General features: G+C 39.4%; 1 non-coding gene across 1 annotated transcript; it reads right to left on the bottom strand.

Annotated features, from left to right (window-relative positions):
* Positions 1-391: 391 nt before the first annotated feature.
* LOC130958825 (small nucleolar RNA R71) lies at positions 392-495 on the bottom strand. Its single transcript, XR_009077929.1, has one exon. It is a non-coding gene; the product is annotated as a small nucleolar RNA R71 (small nucleolar RNA).
* Positions 496-19,025: the final 18,530 nt, after the last annotated feature.

The raw sequence follows: 19,025 nt of genomic DNA on the forward strand, positions 1-19,025 counted from the left end.
AGCCGAAAATAATAATAATGCAAGGAGAATGCTTGGTGACTTCACAAAGCCAACATCCAAATTTGATGGAAGAAGCATCTCCATTGCTGCCATTGGAGCCAACAACTTTGAGCTGAAACCTCAGCTAGTTGCCTTAATGCAACAAAACTGCAAGTTTTATGGACTTCCATCTGAAGATCCTTATCAGTTTTTAACTGAGTTCTTGCAGATCTGTGAGACTGCAAAGACGAATGGAGTTGATCCTGAAGTCTACAGACTCATGCTTTTCCCTTTTGCTGTAAGAGACAGAGCTAGAATATGGTTGGATTCATAACCTAAGGATAGCCTGGACTCTTGGGATAAGCTGGTCACTGCCTTCTTGGATAAATTCTTTCCTCCTCAAAAGCTGAGCAAGCTTAGAGTGGATGTTCAGACCTTCAAACAAAAAGATGGTGAATCCCTCTATGAAGCTTGGGAAAGATACAAGCAGCTGACCAAAAGATGTCCATCTGACATGTTTTCAGAATGGACCATATTAGATATATTCTACTATGGCCTGTCTGAATTTTCGAAAATGTTATTGGACCATTCTGCAGGTGGATCTATTCACCTGAAGAAAACGCCAGAAGAGGCTCAAGAACACATTGACATGGTTACAAATAACCAATTTATGTACACTTCTGAGAGGAATTCCGTGAATAATGGGATACCTCAGAAGAAAGGAGTTCTTGAAATTGATGCTCTGAATGCCATATTGGCTCAGAACAAAGTGTTGACTCAGCAAGTCAACATGATTTCTCAAAGTCTGAATGGATGGCAAAATGCATCCAATAGTACTAAAGAGGCAGCTTCTGAAGAAGCTTATGATCCTGAGAACCCTGCAATGGCAGAGGTTAATTACATGGGTGAACCTTATGGAAACACCTATAATTCATCATGGAGAAATCATCCAAATTTCTCATGGAAGGATCAACAAAAGCCTCAACAAGGCTTTAACAATGGTGGACGCAATAGGCTGAGCAATAGCAAGCCTTTCCCATCATCTTCTCAGCAACAGACAGAGAATTCTGAACAAAACACTTCTAATTTAGCCAATCTAGTCTCTGATCTGTCAAAGGCCACTTTCAGTTTCATGAGTGAAACAAGATCCCTCCATCAGAAATCTGGAGGCACAAGTGGGCCAGCTGAGTAAGAAAGTCATTGAAACTCCTCCCAGTATTCTCCCAAGCAATACAGAAGAGAATCCAAAAGGAGAGTGCAAGGCCATTGATGTGATCAATATGGCCGAATGCACAAGGGAGGAGGAGGACGAAAATCCTAGTAAGGAAGACCTCCTGGGACGTCCCTCAAGCAAGAAGGAGTCTCCTATTAAGGATCCAAAGGAATTTGAGGCTCATATAGAGACCATAGAGATTCCATTAAATCTCTTTCTGCCATTCATGAGCTCTGAAGACTATTCTTCCTCTGAAGAGGATGAAGATGTGACTAGAGAGCAAGTTGCTCAATATTTAGGAGCTATCATGAAGATGAATGCCAAGTTGTTTGGTAATGAGACTTGGAAAAGTGAACCTCCCTTGCTCATTAATGAACTAGATACCTGGATTCAGCAAATTTTACCTCAAAAGAGACAAGATCCTGGCAAGTTCTTAATACCTTGTACCATAGGCACCATGACCTTTGAAAAAGCTCTATGTGATCTGGGGTCAGGGATAAATCTTATGCCACTCTCTGTAATGGAGAAGCTGGGGATCATTGAGGTACAACCTACCTTGTTCTCACTACAATTGGCAGACAAGTCATTGAGACAAGCTTATGGAATAGTAGAGGACGTGTTAGTAAAGGTTAAATGCCTTTACATCCCTGCTGATTTCATAATCTTAGACACTAGGAAGGAAGAGGATGAGTGCATCATCCTTGGAAGACCTTTCCTAGCCACAGTAGGAGCTGTGATAGATGTCAACAGAGGTGAATTCGTCCTTCAATTGAATGGGGACTACTTTGTGTTTAAAGCACATGGCCATCCCTCTATGACAAAAGAGAGTAAGCATGAAGAGCTTCTCTCAGTTCAGAGTCAAGAAGAGCTCCCACAGTCAAACTCTAAGTTTGGTGTTGGGAGGCCACAACCAAACTCTAAGTTTGGTGTTAAGACCCCATATCCAAACTCTAAGTTTGGTGTTGGGACTATACAACATTGACCTGATCACCTTGTGGCTCCATGAGAGCCCACTGTCAAGCTATTGACATTAAAGAAGCGCTTGTTGGGAGGCAACCCAATTTTATTTATCTAATTTTTGTTTTATTTTATTCTATTGTTATTTTGTGTTTTATTAGGTACATGATCATGTGGAGTCACGAAAAAAAATATAAAAATTAAAAACAGAATCAAAAACAGCAGAAGAAAAATCACACCCTGGAGGAAGCACAGACTGGCGTTCAACGCCAGTAAGAAGCATCTGGCTGGCGTTCAACGCCAGAACAGAGCATGAATCTGGCGCTAAACGCCAGAAACAAGCAACATTCTGGCGTTTGAACGCCAGAAATGTACCTAGAGGAAAAGCTGGCGCTGAACGCTAGTAACAAGCATGAAACTGGCGTTCAACGCTAGAAACATGTTACATCTGGGCGTTGAATGCCCAAAACGTGCACCACTCGGCGTTTAAACGCCAGAATGGTATGCAAAGGCATTTTACATGCCTATTTGGTGCAGGGATGGAATTCCTTGACACCTCAGGATCTATGGACCCCACAGGATCACCTCAGGATCTGTGGACCCCAAAGGATCCCCACCTAACATATTCCCACCTTACCTCCTAATCCTATTTTACTCTTCCCAATAAACACTCCTTCCCAAAACCTTTCACCAATCACCTCAATCTCTCTTCCCAATTACCCTCTTCACCATTCACATCCATCCACTCTTCCCCATAAACCCCACCTACCTTCCAAATTCAAAAACACTTTCCCACCCAAACCCACCCTAAAATGGCCGAACCCACCCCTTCCCCTTTCCCTATATAAACCCCTCCATTCTACTTCATTTTTACACATCAGAAATCCCCTCTTCTTCACCTTGGCCGTAAACACCATATCTCACTGTCCTCCATATTTTCTTCTTCTTCTTCTTCTCTTCTTTCTTCTCTTGCTCGAGGGCGAGCAATATTTTAAGTTTGGTGTGGTAAAAGCATAAGCTTTTTGTTTTTCCATTACCATCAATGGCACCTAAGGCCGGAGAATCCTCTAGAAAAAGAAAAGGGAAGACAAAAGCTTCCACCTTCGAGTCATGGGAGATGGAAAGATTCATCTCCAAAAGCCACCAAGACCACTTCTATGATGTTGTGGCAAAGAAGAAGGTGATCCCTGAGGTCCCTTTCAAGCTCAAGAAAAATGAGTATCCGGAGATCCGACATGAGATCCGAAGAAGAGGTTGGGAAGTCCTAACCAATCCCATGCAACGAGTCAGAATCTTAATGGTTCATGAGTTCTATGCCAATGCATGGATCACTAGGAACCATGATCAAAGTATGAACCCGAGTCCAAAGAATTATCTCACAATGGTTCGGGGGAAATACTTAGATTTTAGTCCAGAGAATGTGAGATTGGCATTCCACTTGCCCATGATGCAAGAAGATGTACGCCTCTACACTAGAAGGGTCAACTTTAATCAAAGGTTGGACCAAGTCCTTATGGACATATGTGTGGAATGAGCTCAATGGAAGAGAGACTCCAAAGGCAAGCCAGTCCAACTAAGAAGACTGGACCTCAAGCCTGTGGCTAGAGGATGGTTGGAGTTCATTCAACGCTCCATCATTCCCACTAGCAACCAATCCGAAGTTACTGTGGATCGGGCCATCATGATTCATAGCATCATGATTGGAGAGGAAGTAGAAGTTAGTGAAGTCATCTCCAATGAATTCTACAAAATAGCCGAAAAGCCCTCCACCATGGCAAGGCTAGCTTTTCCTCACCTTATTTGCCATTTATGTTACTCAGCTGGAGTTATCATAGAAGGAGACATCTCCATTGAAGAGGATAAGCCCATCACCAAGAAGAGGATGGAGCAAGCAAGAGAGACCCTCCATGGTTCTTAAGAGATGCATGAGGAAGCTCATCATCAAGAAATCCCTGAGATGCCTCAAGGGATGCACTTTCCTCCCAACAACTATTGGGAACAACTCAACACTTCCTTAGAAGATTTGAGCCACAATGTGGAACAATTAAGGGTGGAACATCATGAGCACTCCATCATTCTCCATGAAATAAGAGAAGATCAAAGAGCAATGAGGGAGGAGCAACAAAGGCAAGGAAGGGACATAGAAGAGCTTAAGGACATTGTTGGTCCTTCAAGAAGAAGACGCCACTAAGGTGGATTCATTCCTTGTTCTTATTTCTTTCTATTTTTCGGTTTCTATGTTATGTTTATCTATATTTTGTGTCTCTACTTCATGATCATTAGTATGTAGTAACTATGTCTTAAAGCTATGAATAAATTCCATGAATCCTTCACCTCTCTTAAATGAAAAATGTTTTAATTCAAAAGAACAAGAAGTACATGAATTTCGAATTTATCCTTGAATTTAGTTTAATTATATTGATGTGGTGACAATACTTTTTGTTTCCTGAATGAATGATTGAACAGTGCATATGTATTTTGATATTGTTGTTTATGAATGTTAAAACTGTTGGCTCTTGAAAGAATGATGAACAAGGAGAAATGTTATTAACAATCTGAAAAATCATGAAATTGTTTCTTGAAGCAAGAAAAAGCAGTGAATAGCAAAAGCTTGCAAAAAAGCCAATAGCCCTTAAAACCCAAAGGCAAGGGTAAAAAAGATCCAAAGCAAAAGAGTGTGCTTAAGAGCTCTGGACACCACTAACTGGGGACTCTAGCAAAGCTGAGTCACAATCTGAAAAGGTTCACCCAGTCATGTGTCTGTGGCATTTATGTATCCGGTGATAATACTGGAAAACAAAGTGCTTAGGGCCACAGCCAAGAGTCATAAGTAGCTGTGTTCAAGAATCAACATGCTTAACTAGGAAAGTCAATAACACTATCCGAAAATCTAAGTTCCTAGAGAAGCTAATCATTCTAAACTTCAAAGGAAAAAGTGAGATGCCAAAACTGTTCAGAAGCAAAAAGCTACAAGTCCCGCTCATCTAATTAGAATTAATATTCATTGATATTTTGGAATTTATGGTATATTCTCTTCTTTTTATCCTAATTTATTTTCAGTTGCTTGGGGACAAGCAACAATTTAAGTTTGGTGTTGTGATGAGCGGATAATTTATACGCTTTTTGGCATTATTTTTAGGTAGTTTTTAGTAAGTTCAAGCTACTTTTAGGGATGTTTTCATTAGTTTTTATGTTAAATTCACATTTCTAGACTTTACTATGAGTTTGTGTGTTTTTCTGTAATTTCAGGTAATTTCTGGCTGAAATTGAGGGACTTGAGCAAAACTCTGAAAAAGGCTGACAAAAGGACTGCTGATGCTGTTGGAATCTGACCTCCCTTCACTCAAAATGGATTTTCTAGAGCTAAATAAATTCAAATGGCGCGCTCTCAACGGCGTTGGAAAGTAGACATCTAGAGCTTTCTAGCAATATATAATAGTCCATACTTTATTCGGAAATTGACGACGTAAAGTGGCGCTCAACGCCAAGTACATGCTGCTGTCTGGAGTTAAACGCCAGAAACACGTCATAACCCGGAGTTGAACGACAGAAACACGCTATAACTCGGCGTTCAACTCCAAGAAAAGCCTCAGCTCGTGGATAGATCAAGCTCAGCCCAATCATACACCAAGTGGGCCCCGGAAGTGGATTTATGCATCAATTACTTACTCATGTAAACCCTAGTAGCTAGTCTAGTATATATAGGACATTTAACTATTGTATTAGACGTCTTTTGACCACGTTTCATCTTCGGTCTCAGTTTTGTTTTATTCTTCATCTTAGGAGGCCATTGATCACGTTTTAGGGAGCTGGCCATTCGGCCATGCCTGAACCTTTCACTTATGTATTTTCAACGGAGGAGTTTCTGCACACCATAGATTAAGCGTGTGGAGCTCTGCTGTACCTCAAGTTTAAATACAATTACTATTATTTACTATTCAATCCTCTTTTATTCTTATTCCAAGATATACGTTGCACTTCAACTTGATGAATGTGATGATCCGTGACACTCATCATCATTCTCACCTATGAACGCATGTGACTGACAACCACTTCAGTTCTACTTTAGGCCGGGCGTATATCTCTTAGATTCCCCAACAGAATCTTTGTGGTATAAGCTAGATAGATGGCGGTATTCATGGGGATCCGGAAAGTCTAACCTTGTCTGTGGTATTCTGAGTAGGATCCCGGGAATCCGGAAAGTCTAACCTTGTCTGTGGTATTCCGAGTAGGATTTCGGTATTGAATGACTGTGACGAGCTTCAAACTCCTGAAGGCTGGGCGTGATGACAAACGCAAAAGAATCAAGGGATTCTACTCCAACCTGATTGAGAACCGACAGATGATTGGCCGTGCTGTGACAGAGCATTTGGACCATTTTCACTGAGAGGATGGGATGTAGCCATTGCCAAGGGTGATGCCTCTAGACGATTAGCCGTGCAGTGACAGCGCATAGGACCATTTTCCCGAGAGGATTAAAAGTAGCCATTGATGATGGTGATGCCCTACATACAGCTTGCCATGGAAAGGAGTAAGAAGGATTGGATGAAAGCAATAAGAAAGTAAAGATTCAAAAGGATTCTAGCATCTCCACACGCCTATCTGAAATTCCCACTATTGATTTACATAAGTATTTCTATCCCTTTTTATTTTCTATTTATTATTAATTTTCGAAACCCATAACCATTTAATCTGCCTAACTGAGATTTACAAGGTGACCATAGCTTGCTTCATACCAACAATCTCTGTGGGATCGACCCTTACTCACGTAAGGTATTACTTGGATGACCCAGTACACTTGCTGGTTAAGTTGAACGGAGTTGTGTCCGCACATAGCCAAGAGCCATAATAATGATTCCATACAATAACAAAGAGTACTATATTGATGTGATCACAATTTCGTCCACCAGTGTTGATACAATATTGGCTCAAAACAAGATCATGCACCAGCAACTTCAATAACAAATAGAAATAATGTCAAAGAGGATGGATGGATTGCAACTAGTAGCAGTGAGTACAACCAACCAACCTCCAATTGTGTGGGCTAAAAATGAGGAGAGTTATGAAGAACAGTAGTCTGAACAAGTTCAATACATGAACAACCAAAGTTCTGGACATAATGACTTCCATGGGGACACTTACAACCCCTTATGGAGGAGCCACCCCAACTTAAAATGGGGAGAAAACCAAAATTTATTGCAGAAAAATCCTAACCCAAATAACTTCCGCAACACAAACCACCAGAACCACCAATCTGCTAATCAAAATCCATATAGAAAACCACAAAACAATCACCCCACATCCACCTTTTATCCACCAAATAACCCCTAAACTAACCAAAATAACTTCCATCAACCATCAACATCCCACACTCAACCACAACCATCACAAGAATCCCAAAGAATCTCCAACTTGGAAGTGATGATGGAGAAACTAATAAAGAATCAAGAAATGGTCAACAAGAACTTTGAGGCTTCTATGAGGTATGTGGAAAGGCAAATTGGGAAATTGTCCAAGCAGCCAGCTGAAAGACCAAGCAATACATTCCCAAGTGACACCATTCCAAACCCCAAAGAAGATTGCAAGGCAATACAATTATGGAATGGAAGGATATTAGAGAATGACAAAGCTGACAGCAAGGAAGAAACAAAGGAGGACAAGAATGATAACAAGTATTCTAAGAAGAAGGTGGAGTCACAAGCCTCAAAGAAGGGAAAGTAAGTCTTAGAGGAGAAACCACAAGAGCAGAGAAAAGAGGTGAAGACATATATCCCTCCTCTACCATACCCTCAAAGGCTACAAAAAGAGCTCAAAGACCAGTAATTCCCTAAGTTCCTAGAGATTTTCAGGAAGCTAGAGATCAACCTTTGACTTGCTGAGGCATTGGAGCAAATGCCACTATATGAAAAATTCCTCAAGGAGCTCATCAACAAGAAGAGAAGTTGGAAGGAAAAAGAAACCGTGATCGTAACTCAAGAGTCTAGTATTGTGATTTAGAAAGGCCTACCACCAAAACTCAAGGATCCTGGGAGTTTTTTCATTCCATGTAACATTGGCAGCATGCCAATTGATAAGGCCTTGTATGATTTAGGCTCAAGCATCAATCTGATGCCACTCTCTATGATAAGAAGGCTATCCATAGAAGAGGTAAAGCCTACAAGAATGTCCTTACAACTAGCTAATAGATCACTCATCATACCCAATAGAGTGGTAGAAAATCTCCTAGTCAAGGTGGGAAAATTCATCTTCCCAGTAGATTTTGTGATTCTGGATCTAGATGAAGAAGAAAGCAATTCTATCATATTAGGAAGACTTTGCCTAGCCATGGCAAGAGCCATCATTGATGTAGAGAAAGGAAAAATGATCTTGAGGGGACATGATGAGCAAATAATTCTCAATGTCTTTAAAGAGGTGCAACCTCCTGTGAAAAGGAAAGATTGAATGAGGATTGAGAAGGAGGACTTAAACTGGAAGGAAATGCCTAAGGAATCACTCATCAACTCACCCTTGGGTGAAGAAGAAAGACATTGGAGAAAAATAAAAGGGTCATGAGAACAAGAAAGCTGAGGAAGAAGTACAAACAGAGTTCCCATAAGTAATCACTAACAGGAACGCCCCTGAGATAAAGCTTGCAGCAGCCAAGAAAGGAGAATCATCAAAGAAAGGGAGGAAGAGTCAGAAAAAGGTTCCAAAAGGGTGGAGAAAAAAGAAAATTCCAACTGAAGGCTTCTCATAGGGAGACAAAGTGAAATTGATCTACCAACAGTCGGACATAGCTCCATATTCTGATGATTATTACTGATGACATGTCCTCATATACCTATTTTTCTATGCTTTTTCATACAAGAAATTGATAATTTATGCTTAAATATTGAATGCTTTTGTACTTAAATGATATATTTCCTTGATATTTTAATTTTATAAACCTTGTAGGAAATAAGAAGAAAAAGAAGCAAAGAAGCACAAAAAAAGGAGAAAAAAAGAGCTTTGGGACACACTTTGAAGTTGGAGCACACTTTGGAGGCTTAGGCCACGCTTTTAAAAGCGTGGCCCATGACCAAATTAATGAAGAATAAGCAATCAGCACACACTGCCCTGCTCTTGCCAAGGGCAGGGCAGAATCGTGATGCAAAGTGAGGTTGGAAGCAAGAATTTTCGCTAAGGTAAAATCTGGGCGCTCACAGCATGACCATGCCTCCTTCAAAGGGCTATAACTTGAGCTACAGACGTCCGATTGATGTGCTTCCAGTTGCGTTGGAAAGCTGACATGCAGAGCTTCCCAATGATATATAGCAATCCATATTTGGCGTACAATTGAGGCAGGAACGAAAGGCATCTTTAAGGGCAAAAAATAAGCAAAAATAAACCAAAGTGCTTCCACCAAGGCTCGAAGCTGGAGCCTCACTCCAAAGCAAAGTAGCGTTTAAATTTCTGCTCTGCCCTCTTGGAGGGCAGGGTAATGTCGTGCTCTTCTTGAAGAAAATCCAAGAAAAATCAACTCCAAGTGCCACCCATGGGTTTCGAACCAAGCACCTAAGGGGAAGTGGGGAGCGCTACACACAAGGGAGCTTGCGCGCATCACTTTGACACGGCCCAGGGAAGCATGGCACGCACCATGACAACATTGCCCTGGGCAGGGCAGCATCCTGCAGCACCCAAACGCGCACACAAGCACCAACACGCACCATTTTCTGCCCTGCCCTCCACAAGGGCAGGGCAGCCTCCTAGAAGCAATTTTCATGGGCCAAAAATTGAATTAAAAATCCAATTTAATTCAATTCTTCACCAAATCAAAAGCCCATCCAAATCCCAAGATCCAAGAATAGAAAGTGTATAAATAGGAGTTAGTTTGATGTAATTAGGAACTTTTACATTACTTTTTACTTGACTTTTGAATTTTGCACTTTCTTTGGAGCTTTGAATTTTGCAACTTTTCTTTGAGAGACTTGACCGAGATTTCAGAGAATTAGGGAGGAGAATTGATCTCTCTTCTTCCTCGTTCTTGCTTGGGCATTTTCTACTTTTCTTGTTTGAGTCTTGGGTGTTAAGAATTGAGGAAATTCTGTCTCAATCTCCACTCAAGAGCTCTTTAATTTCTCTTCTGCATAATTGAATTCATTTACATTTCCTTTACTGCTTCTTCTTCAATTTTTTGTTAATTGCTTTGGGATTTTGGATCTGGGAAGGCAATTGAGATCTAGACTTGTTTTCTAGTCTCTTTGATTCCCTGAGATCAATTTTATTTTGCAATTTAGCTGAGCTCTTTGCTACTCTTCTGTTTTTTTTTACTGTTTCATTGAAATTGTCAAATGCTCTTTGAGATTTGAGAATTGATCTCAGTCTTCTACTATGTTTATGTTTCTGTAATTTCCTTTCCTGCATTCTGCACTTTCACATTTCTGTTCACATTGAGCTTGATTTAATTTCCTGCACATTTACATTTTCTGAAATTTAAATTTCCAGTTGCTTAATCTATTGCTTCCTTTAATTTCCAGCACCCACTCCCCTTTACATTTAATGCAATTTACATTTCTCGTCATTTAAGATTCTTGCAATTTACATTTCTTGCTCTTTAACTTACTTGCCAATTTACTTTCTGCATCTTTAAGATTTCTGCCATTTACTTTCTGTTGGCTACACTTCACACAATTCACTCAATGTTAGCTTGACTAAACTAATCACCCACTAAAGTTGCTTGATCCATCAATCCCTGTGGGATCGACCTCACTCTTGTGAGTTATTACTACTTGATGCGACCCGGTATACTTGCCGGTTGGATATGTGTGTTGGAAATTCATTTTTCCACAAAAACACCATCAAGTTTTTGGCGCCGTTGCCGGGGATTGATTAGATCAACAACGATTAAGTGGGTGAGAAGTCTAGATCAAGCATTTTTTTTTGTTTTTGTTCTCTGTTTTAAATTGATAGCAAGGTATTTGAGTTTTTGCCTCACTAAGAAATTCTCATCTCTGATATGAGTAATTTCAATTTTTCTTGGTGTTGTGTTTTCCAAAATTTAAATGGAGTTCAACTCATCTTATGATCAAACAAATTTCATGGGATATTACCCACCATCACCAATCTCTAATGGTGGTTGGGAATATCACCAAGAAACCACAGAATCTGAGCACTCCAATCCATGGAGATTTGCTTCACAGACACAAGATGAGCAAGAAAACCATATGGGATATTTTCTTCCACCACAAAATGATGCTAGTCATGATTCTAATGGTGGCTGGGAAGGAAATTCTAATGCTCCATATGATATTCATCCAAAGATATCATCACTTGACCATGCTTCAACAGAAAGCCTCTATCAAAATTCACCACCCACACAAACTTCCATGAACCAAAGCCTCTCAAAGCTTGAGACCATGATTGAAAAATATGAGAGGGAGGCACAGATATCCTGGAACGAGCAAGAGAATTCATTCAAAAACATGGAAATAATGTTAGCTCAATTGGTGAGTGCAACAAGGAAAGAGGAAAAACAAGAGGAAGAGGCTACTAAGTCAAGTGAATCTTTAGTGAAGAAGGAAGAGGTGGTGGAAATATTTGAACCTGAAACTGCCCTTGAGATGACAAGAGCACATGACAACTTATAACTCTCACAAACTTCCCTGGACCAAAATGCCTCAACACTTGAATCCATGATTGAAAGGTATGAAGAGGAGATGAAGAAATCTTGGGAAGAACAACAAACCTCCGCCATAAAAGAACTATTAAGTCAAATGTTGGGTGCAAAGAAAGGAGTGGAGGAGCAAGAAAGTGAGGAAGTCATTCCAGAAAATTTAAACTCAAGTGAAGCAGAGAAGTACATAGAAGAAAAGCTCATGGAACCACCAATTCAAAAAGCTCTGGATGAAGATCAAACTCCAAAAATCACACAGCAACCAATTCATGAATCCAAAGAAGTGAAGGCAACTAGCAGGAACACCAATTCTGTCCCTAATCCAGCAAGCAAAATCAATCAAGACATCTGCAAAAGAAAGCTTGCTGAGGAAAGGCCAAGACAAGGGACAGTAGCTGAATCTTCTCCCCTCTTAAGGTCATTCCTCTTAACAAACTGGAAGAAGAGGAAGAAAGTGAAGAACAACATGTCAAGCTAATGACACTAAAAGAGCACTTGTTGGGAGGTAACCCAACCGTAGGTATAATTTCTCTTCTCTGCTTTGTTTTTTTTTTCTTTGCTTTGTTTAAATTCAATAAATTGGCATATGGTTACATTCTAAGTTTGGTGTTGCCATGCAACACATTGTTTTCAATCTTTTTGGATGATTGCATCAAATCAAAAAATTGAAAGTGACACACCAAGATTCTAAGTTTGGTGTGCCACCTATTTTTCTATGCAAATCATTCAGCAACACCACTTGTCTGCATAACCATAATGTATTTGCAGTGTTAATTTTCTTTTGGTTTGATATTTTGTTATTCTGTTTACTTTAGTTAATTCTTTATTTTTAATGCTTTCATTTTAGTTGCTTATTTACTGTGTTTGTTAATACATTACCAAAAGAGCTTTATTCATGACAGATTCTTGGCTTGGTGATTGTACTTAACAAATAACAGTTTCACTTGCTTAGTTTTAGTTCAAATAAATTGACATATGATTGCATTCTAAGTTTGGTGTTGCTATGCAACAAAAATAGGTTCAAATTCTTACAAGGTACTTGCATTAATTCCAAATGAAAGTGTCACACTAAGTTTGGTGTGCCACTTATATTTTATGCAATGTATCATGCACACCCTCTTATGTTTGCAATCATAATGTTTCTGTTTCTTTGTGCCTTGATTGTTATCTTTAATTTTGCTTGTTTAAAACACATGTACTACTAACTTTTCATTGTGTAAGACGTTCATGATCCATCTTATCCCCATAGCCATTGTTCTAGTTTTTGCTTGAGGATGAGCAAGCATTCTGAGTTTGGCAAGGGAAAGAGGAAGAATAGAGGAAAAAGGACAACAATAGAGAAGATGGACTACAAGGTTGTAAAGTTCCTTTTTCTCTCATTTGTTTCCAGCATTTAAATTGCATGATTGTCTTCATCTTTTCTGTTTACATGTGTGTATGAATAAAGCATAGTTTGAATTTTGATTTACAACATGGTGCTGTACCATTATGACTACCAACTTGAGTTTTGTGAGTTCAAAAGCAGTAAAGCATCATGATCATAAACAAACAAGGAATTAAAGAAGAATTTAGCATGTGCATACAAGTATTGGAAAGCTAGTATGATTGATTGTTGCTCAATTGCATTGGATTTTATTTAATTGAAGTTTTTCATCTAGTACATTTTGTGAAATCTTTTGAAATCATGAAAACCTTGAAGAATCAAATACAATTAAAGCAAGAAAAGAAAAAAGGAAAGAATGAGAAAGCTGAAGGCTCTGAGTACCAATGGCAATTTATTTGTTAAGTGCTTGTGGTGTTTATGTATCAAGCCAAATGCTTGAAAACAAAACACTTAGAAGTCAAGGCTAGGCTCAAGTGCAAAAGCACTCCCTCAAAGCTCAAGGTTCTGAGCATCAATGATTAGAGAGTCAAGAAAAGAAAAAAATGATGAGCTTAATGAAGTCCTCTAATTAAATGCTTGTGGTGCTTATGTATCAAGTGGTAATACTTGAAAACAAAGCATTTAGAAGTCGTAGCTTTGTTATTAACTCATGGGGCAAAGCACCCAAAAGGAGAAGCTAAAAAAAAAAAATCAAAAGCTTGTTTCAAGGAAGAATTATAAGAAAAAGATTTCATAAAAGAAGCTAGATAGAAGCATCAATCATTTACATCTCTTTTGTAATTGTAGCATGCATAGAAAACTAGCTTGCCATGAACATTAACTTGCTACTCTTCTTACCTTGGATTGTCAATTTCTATTGCATGATTCTTTTCTTGCTTGGGGACAAGCAAGGTTTAAGTTTGGTGTTGTGATGACATGTCATCATATATCTATTTTTCTATGCTTTTTCATACAAGAAATTGATAATTTGTGCTTAAATATTGAATTCTTTTGTACTTAAATGATATATTTCCTTGATATTTTAATTTTATAAACCTTGTAGGAAATAAGAAGAAAAAGAAGCAAAGAAGCACAAAAAAAGGAGAAAAAAAGAGCTTTGGGACACACTTTGAAGTTGGAGCACACTTTGGAGGCTTAGGCCACGCTTTTAAAAGCGTGGCCCATGACCAAATTAATGAAGAATAAGCAATCAGAACACACTGCCCTGCTCTTGCCAAGGGCAGGGCAGAATCGTGATGCAAAGTGAGGTTGGAAGCAAGAATTTTCGCTAAGGTAAAATCTGGGCGCTCACAGCATGACCATGCCTCCTTCAAAGGGCTATAACTTGAGCTACAGACGTTCGATTGATGTGCTTCCAGTTGCATAGGAAAGCTGACATTCAGAGCTTTCCAACGATATATAGCAATCCATATTTGGCATACAATTGAGGCAGGAACGAAAGGCATCTTTAAGGGCCAAAAATAAGCGAAAATAAACCAAAGTGCTTCCACCAAGGCTCGAAGCTGGAGCCTCACTCCAAAGCAAAGTAGCGTTTAAATTTCTTCTCTGCCCTCTTGGAGGGCAGGGCAATGTCATGCTCTTCTTGAAGAAAATCCAAGAAAAATCAACTCCAAGTGCCACCCATGGGTTTCGAACCAAGCACCTAAGGGGAAGTGGGGAGCGATACACACAAGGGAGCTTGCGCGCATCACTTTGACACGGCCCAGGGAAGCATGGCACGCACCATGACAACATTGCCCTGCCCTCCACAAGGGTAGGGCAGCATCCTGCAGCACCCAAACGCGCACGCAAGTACCAACACGCACCATTTTCTGTCCTGCCCTCCACAAGGGCAGGGCAGCCTCCTGGAAGCAATTTTTCATGGGCCAAAAATTGAATTAAAAATCCAATTTAATTCAATTCTTCACCAAATCAAAAGCCCATCCAAATCCCAAGATCCAAGAATAGAAAGTGTATAAATAGGAGTTAGTTTGATGTAATTAGAAACTTTTACATTACTTTTTACTTGACTTTTGAATTTTGCACTTTCTTTGGAGCTTTGAATTTTGCAACTTTTCTTTGAGAGACTTGACCGAGATTTCAGAGAATTAGGGAAGAGAATTGATCTCTCTTCTTCCTCGTTCTTGCTTGGGCATTTTCTACTTTTCTTGTTTGAGTCTTGGGTGTTAAGAATTGAGGAAATTCTGTCTCAATCTCCACTCAAGAGCTCTTTAATTTCTCTTCTGCATAATTGAATTCATTTACATTCCCCTTACTGCTTCTTCTTCAATTTCTTGTTAATTGCTTTGGGATTTTAGATCTGGGAAGGCAATTGAGATCTAGGCTTTGCTACCTAGTCTCTGGAGTCCTGAGATCACATTTTCCTTTTGGTTCTTCTGTGAACCTTTGCTGCACTTAATTTCCTTACTGTTTGAGTTCTAATTGCTTCTAATTCAATTTCTGCTCTATTAATTGTTGCAATTCAATTTCCATTTGCTTAGATTCTGAAATCCCATTCCTCAAATCCCTTTTACATTCGAGCAATTTATATTCCGTGCATTTTAAGTTACTGCAATTTACATTTCTTGCACTTTAAGTTTCAGTCATTTACTTTCTTGCTCTTTAAGATTCAGCAAGTTTACTTTCCTGCTCTTTAATTTACTGCAATTCTCCCCTCTCCCTTTTACATTCCAAGCAATTTAGCTTCTGTTAAATACAAACCACTCAACCAAAACTTAATTTGCTTGACTAAATCAACCACTAAACTAAAATTGCTCAATCCTTCAATCCCTGTGGGATCGACCTCACTCATGTGAGTTATTATTACTTGATGCGACCCGGTACACTTGCCGGTGAGTTTTGTGTCGGATCGTTTTCCGCACATCAATTACACTGTTAGCAAAATACTGTCATTAGAGCATGCAGAAATTGTTCATCAAAATACAGGAAGAGGGCTTACAGTGAGAGGGAACAAGCTGAGACACTATGACCATCAGCCACTCTAACAGAGAACTAATGTCAAGGTAGTGACAATAAAAGAGCGCTCTATGGGAGGCAGCCCATGTTTAGCATATTCATTTACTGCTTTAATGCCAATAATCAATGGTTTTCTAGCATGATGATCATATAGCCCTCTTAATATATATGTGATGACAAGTCATCTTATGCTAGTTATACAAGCATTTTTCAATTTTTTATTAGGTTTTATGCACTTTCTTGCACAATAAGTAAGTCGTTGGAGTGGAATTTCATGATTATTTTGAGTCAATTAAACATCATTTATTTTATACAAAATCATTATGTTTATGCAATAATTAATTGATTTTATGAATGGTGCAAGGACCTTGTGATTTTGGTGAGACTTTGATTGCTTGTTTGATTGCTTTAAGGTGAAGAAATGAAGAAAGGGGGAAGAAAATAGTAAAGCGTTACATTCAGAGAAGGAACGCCACGCTCAATAGCAAACATGGCTGGTGCTCATTTCCAAAGGGAGCGCTACGCTCACTAAGGGAGCGTTTTCGGCGAATTTCAGCTTGGAAGCAAGCTTTTTGCTATCCGTACGTACGTGTTGATTTCATTTTAATTCCTACAACATTGAACAATCACTTTCTTTTTTCAAACATTTTCTCTTATTCATGTATGGGAAACAAGATAGAATTTAGCAAATGAATGATAACAAGCATACTGTAATTCCTAATAAGAAAACTACTCAAGATATGAGAGTACAGAATATAAAATATTTGGAGGCATATCATGTTTCAGATATGCATCATCCTTATTTGATTGAAACTATAAAAAAAATCCACCATCTCTAGTTGTTGTGCTCTGTTCCTCTACTGGATTCTCCTTTCTTCTTCTTTCTCTTCTTGGTTGCTTCTTGGGCTTCTTCAACAGGGCACCTACGATCCTAAATTTGGTCTACTTGACCCGAGAGTCCAGCTGTCTCCAATCCATACTGCATGTGTGCTATATTCTTTTTGACTTGTGCTATCTACTGCTCCATAAATTCTGGGCATTGGGCAAATGGCTTGATATCTTGGATCAACGTTGGCATGCCATGGACTACATAGTCCAACTTTGCTTGAGTTTGCATATCATACTCCATTCTGTCCACATTCCTATGCTCTCCAATAGTATGATATATATTCTTCCATTGATTGAGATTTTGAGTGTACTCCCAATACTTGGCTTGGTGTAGGGACAATCTATTAAATGATTCTTGAAACTTTATGGATTGTTCCCTTTTCCCCTCCAAGATTTTAGCTTAAAACTCTCTTTGTTGCTCCAACATTTTAAGTTGGAAGTTTTCTTGCTTCTCCATCATCTGTTGTTGCCAATGCTCTTATTACTCTTGGGCTTTTAAGTATTGCTCTTGTTGCCTCAAGTAGTGCTCCTGTTGTTGCTCTTGTGCTCTCATGTGCTATTGAGACATTTCTTCAATGGCTCTTTGCATTTGGCTCAGATCTATTGTACCAGGAGCTTGTTCCCCCTCAACTTGTGGTCTTCTCCTTCTTCCTTGAGCTCTCCTTTCTTGCTGATTGTCAGTGTCATCAGTGAAACCCTCCATGCTTTGCTTAGTGACTCCTCTGCTTTACTTTACCTTCTCAGTATTTTCATCCTCAAAGATCACTCCTGCTCTTTTGCACATCCTCAGAATAGTGCTTGGGTGACCAAGTCTACTTGATTTACCAGTGTCTTCAGCTATCTCTTGAATGCTATCTACTATGAGCTAAGGTACATTGACTTCTCCTCCCTTAAGTATGCAATAGGTCAGAATTGCTCTCTTGATTGTGACCTCAGATGTATTTGCAGTAGGGAGGATGGATCTTCTCACTATCTCATACCAACCTTTGGCTTCAAGTGGCTTTGACTTCCTTTTGAGTCCTTTTTCCAATCTTTGCCTTCAAAGCATATACCACTTAATATCTCATCAAGATCACTTTCACCCTGCATTCTGTCATCAAAGCTGGGTTCTCCATAGGTTATCACCCTTATCTGCAGTACTCTCATAATGGATGATGGGCTAAAATCTACCTCAACCCCGCTAACGTAACTTTTGTAGGGAGGGTTGTCTTTGCTTGTCCTCAAAGCATTTGCATAAAATTCTCTTATCATGACTGCACTGATGTTTGTGAGAGGTTCACACAAAAGCTCCCATCTCCTCTCTTCCTCTATTTTTCTCATGATAAGATATTCTCTATTTTTCAGTCTGAACCCAGTCTCTGGAATGACTTTCTTTGATTCCATTAGCCTATAATACCTTGATTCATGGAATTGATACTTAAATTTCTTAGTGTCATAGGTTGGTGGTTCGGCTACTATGGGTTCCTTTTCTTTCCTTCTTCTAGAACTTGAGGAAGCCATATATTAAGAAGGAAAGATAGAAGAAGAGAAGATAGGCTTCAGTTAAGGCACATTTGTGAGGGAAAGAATGAAGGGTAAGGTATTGCGTGGTGTCTTTAGGTGAGAGAAGAACAATGTAGGTCTTGTGGAGGATTTACACGAAGAAAGCAAAAGTGTGTGGGATGAATATATGAAGAGAACAATGGTTATGTGAGCTCAAGAAGTACTTTTACCTATTTGTAGCCAAGGCATGAAACAAAGCAAAGAGTTGGAGGGTTTATACGAAGAAAGCAAGGTGTGTGGCTTAAAGAATGTTGCTGCAAGTTTATAGAATGGGAGGTATTGTTGGAGGGAAGCATTGGCTCCGTTATTTGGCAATGAAGGGTGAGGATTGAGCAAAATACTATTGAGGATCCATGAAGTGGACGGTGTGCATGGGGAGATGGTTGAAGACAAGGATTGCTTCTCCATTGGTTGCATGTGGTTCGGCCTCCAAAGTGCTAAACCATGCAGATTTTGTTCTCAAGAGAGCACACTTT

Source organism: Arachis stenosperma, chromosome 10 (genome assembly GCF_014773155.1).
Source record: "Arachis stenosperma cultivar V10309 chromosome 10, arast.V10309.gnm1.PFL2, whole genome shotgun sequence".
Taxonomy (NCBI): Eukaryota; Viridiplantae; Streptophyta; class Magnoliopsida; order Fabales; family Fabaceae; genus Arachis; species Arachis stenosperma.